The following is a 3527-nucleotide window of genomic DNA, read 5'->3' as shown; positions in this document are numbered from 1 at the left end:
CCCTCCCACTCTTTCTTTCTCTCTCACTCCCTATCTCTCCCTATCTCTCTCTCTCTCTCTCTCTCTCACTCTGTGGGCCCTGCAGTCCAGGTGTGTAATTACCATTTAAAATAGTTTGCTGTCTCCGTACGTGTGGGGGGGGGGGGGGGGGGGGGGGGGGGCGATGGGGACTGGCTTCCATGGGAATGCGCACGGAGGTGTGTGTTTGGTGTTTGGGGCAGCAGGTGAGAGGTGGGGGGATTAAAATTACCTTGACTTCTGACTGCCGGGGTTCCTCTGGGGTGGGGCGGGGGCCTGGGGGGGCGCTCTGCTGCTCTCGGCCCCCCCCCCCGTATGGAAAGTATAAATTGGTGTCGCCGGGGACGACGGACACATTGGCATTCTGGGGTGCGCCACGGGGGCCCCGACATTCATGAGCTCGTGTTGTGTCTGCCCCACTTCCTGTTTCCCATTACAATATTTTAAAACACACGCACGAGGAGGGGGACAAAGTTTCTGTTTTTACTTTTGCTTGGATGGGTCTGTTTGCCTGCACTTTGCCATCTCCCATTTTTTTTTATTAAAAACTTTATTTTAATATATATTTTTTTTATTAAATGGGTGTTTGGTCCTCCTGTGGTTTTATTTTATGTAGATAATTTAGTATTTATTCTACTGCCTGTGCGATTTTGTGTCAGGAGCGGTACTGTGGTGTAAGTGTCCCTTTCAGACCTGGGACAGATCTGGAATTCTTTTGCACTCAAATACTAATCAACCCTTTACTCTGCGTGTCTGCTGAACTGGAACCCACTGCGTGAAACGCTCTCAAAAGGTGCACACCCCGCCTTCTGGTCCTCTCGGTTGGCGCAATTGCACCAGGCAAGATCAGTTGAGCCCAGAAAATTGCGAGGTTATTGGCCATTTTGAGGAATTGATCATTTCATGAGGAAGAGGAGGATGCCATTTCCCCTTCTCAAGAAAAATCAGAAATGCTCAAATTTGCCTGGTATGAAACAAAGTTGGTTAACATTATGTACTCGTGGTTTCTGCCCGTTTGCCTCCGGGGGAGATTTCCTTGCCAGTGTCGCCCCTGGTTTAGGCCAGTTGTGCAAAACGAATGATTTTATTTTGATTTTATCGGACTCACTCCTTCTGTCCAAGCTAAGTGGCATTCCTGCATACTCCAGTGATGTGCAGTTGGTTAAGAAATAATAGTTTATTTGATCCGTGGTATACGAGAGTGAATTTGTCACCATTTCACAAGCTCAGGAAATGGTGTAAGACGTGTTAATGATGAACACAAAATGTCTGCTCCTGGACTGCCATTCAGTGTATCATGCCATTCATGTATCTTGTTGCCACGAATAGTTTGTTTATTTTTTTAAACCTCAATCTTTACATTTGTCATATCCTTTTATTTTAATTCACACTGGTCATCACTAATTTGTCCGTACGTCACCTAGAAGCGCAGAGACCGCAGCGGCGGTATTCACGCTAAAGGCTGCCGCCCGCGCGTCAGTCCGAGCCGCTGGAACCGCGGCGGAATCGGCGGGAAACCGGGCGGCGCGCGCATCGCCGTGCCGACGGCGGACGTGTTGCTCAGTTGCGGCACGTAACGGAGAGTCTCCGAGCTGCGTCTCCACGGGAACGCCGGAGCGAGGCGCGCGGTTCGGGGGGGTTACGAGGGGGGGGGGGGGATAATTCCCTGCTTTAAAGAGGGGGGGGGGGGGGTGAAGACGGAGCGGGAGCTTTATTAGGCGGCCTGGCTCCCGCGTGGGGGGCCGCGGGGTCAGCCCTAAACCGCGAATAATGACTGTCTCCGGGGTCAAACCCGCCAGGTCAACATCCCCCGGGCTCCGCGCCGCCAACACAGACCCACTTTAAACAGGATCCTCCGCTTTCTCTCCTTTTAACTCTCCCTCCCTCCCTCCCTCCCTCTCCACCCCCCTCCGCCTCTTTCATATCAGTTGAAAAGTGTATTATGTAAAGTGCTGTTTATTAAGGTGTGGGGCGAGGGAGGAGGGAGGGGGGCGGGTGGTGGCAGTAGGTAGAGGGAAGAGGAGAAGGGACAGGGGGGGGGGTGTGGGGGCTGTGGGGAGGAGGGGGGGTGGGGGTGAGAGCAGGGGGATTGGGGAGGTAGGGGGGGTTAATAAAATTGACAAGCGGACACTTTATTTTTCCTGAGGTGTTCTCCGAGACGGCTAACTCACTTAGCGGGTCCCTGGCTGCCTGGCCCCCGCGGGGGCGGGGCTCCGCGTTAGCGTCACTTTCAATATCCGCCAGGCGGAATTAGGGTCCTGCAGCGGCGGCCATTTTACATCCACCCCCCCGGGGGGGGGGGCCGCAATAAGGCCCGTTCAGGAGAGGAAACCTGGTTTCTCAAAGAATATTGAAAATCGCTTTTTGGAAATAAAAAGCAAAGTCATGAATGATGATACACTTCCATCGGATATCCGTCACATCACTGAGGAACGTGTGTGTGTGTGTGTGTGTGTGCACGTGCCTGTGTGTGTGTACGTGCGTGTGCGTGTGTGTGTGTCTTTTTCCCCTGACTCTAAAGGAAGTGTGTATTGGTACAGGGGAACGTGGATGAGATGTGGCGTTGCGGTCGGTTAGACCCACCAGCATCAGTCCTGTCTCTGCCTGAGAACTGTCAGCTGCCATTGAGGAAAAAGACACTCTTTTAATGCCTCCACTCTTTTAACTTCTCCACACAGTAACGCGGTGCACTGTGGGTAACCTTAACAAACCGCTGCCGTCCAGGTAGGCCTTTTAGACGGTCAATTTCACCTCTGCAACACCGTATTTTTATAAAACTTTCTTATTCGCAAACATTCGAAACATCGGTGAGTTGATTTTGAGCGATTTCCCAAGTCTCCAATCCGTGAAATAGTGAATTAGAATGGTGTTGACTGTGTTAATCCAGGTCTCTCCTTCCTGAGTGCCCTGCTGGATTGTATGGGGGTCTCGCCTCTTCTCGGCAGCTCCGTCTTATGGGGGCATCTCCAGTACTTTCGGATTGTTTCAGCACCACGGTCGACCCACAGTCGACACGTAGACTGTGAGGGGGCGGGGTTTCCTTTGTTAAAGTGGTCCTTGATTGGCTCCCCGGGTGTGATGGACAGGTTCTGTGTCCCTGTTACAGAGGTTAACCGCTTCTCTTTTCTTCTGCGGGGAAATGAGGGTCGATGGCCCTGATGCGGGACACTTAGTGCCAGTAATAGAGGAGGATAATTGGGGCGACACTCCTGATACCCCCCCCCACACACACACACACACACACACACACACACACACACACGCCTGCGCGCACACACACACACTCTCTCACACACACGCACACACACACACACACACACACACACACACACACGCCTGCGCACACACACACGCATGCACACACACACACACTCTCTCACATGCACACACACACTCTCTCACCCACACGCACACGCACACACACACACGCACGCACACACACACACACGCACGCACACACACACACACACTCTCACACACACGCACACACCCACTCTCCCGCACACACA

The sequence above is a fragment of the Conger conger genome, chromosome 1, assembly GCF_963514075.1.
Source record: "Conger conger chromosome 1, fConCon1.1, whole genome shotgun sequence".
Taxonomy (NCBI): domain Eukaryota; kingdom Metazoa; phylum Chordata; class Actinopteri; order Anguilliformes; family Congridae; genus Conger; species Conger conger.
This window is presented reverse-complemented; position numbering follows the sequence as displayed.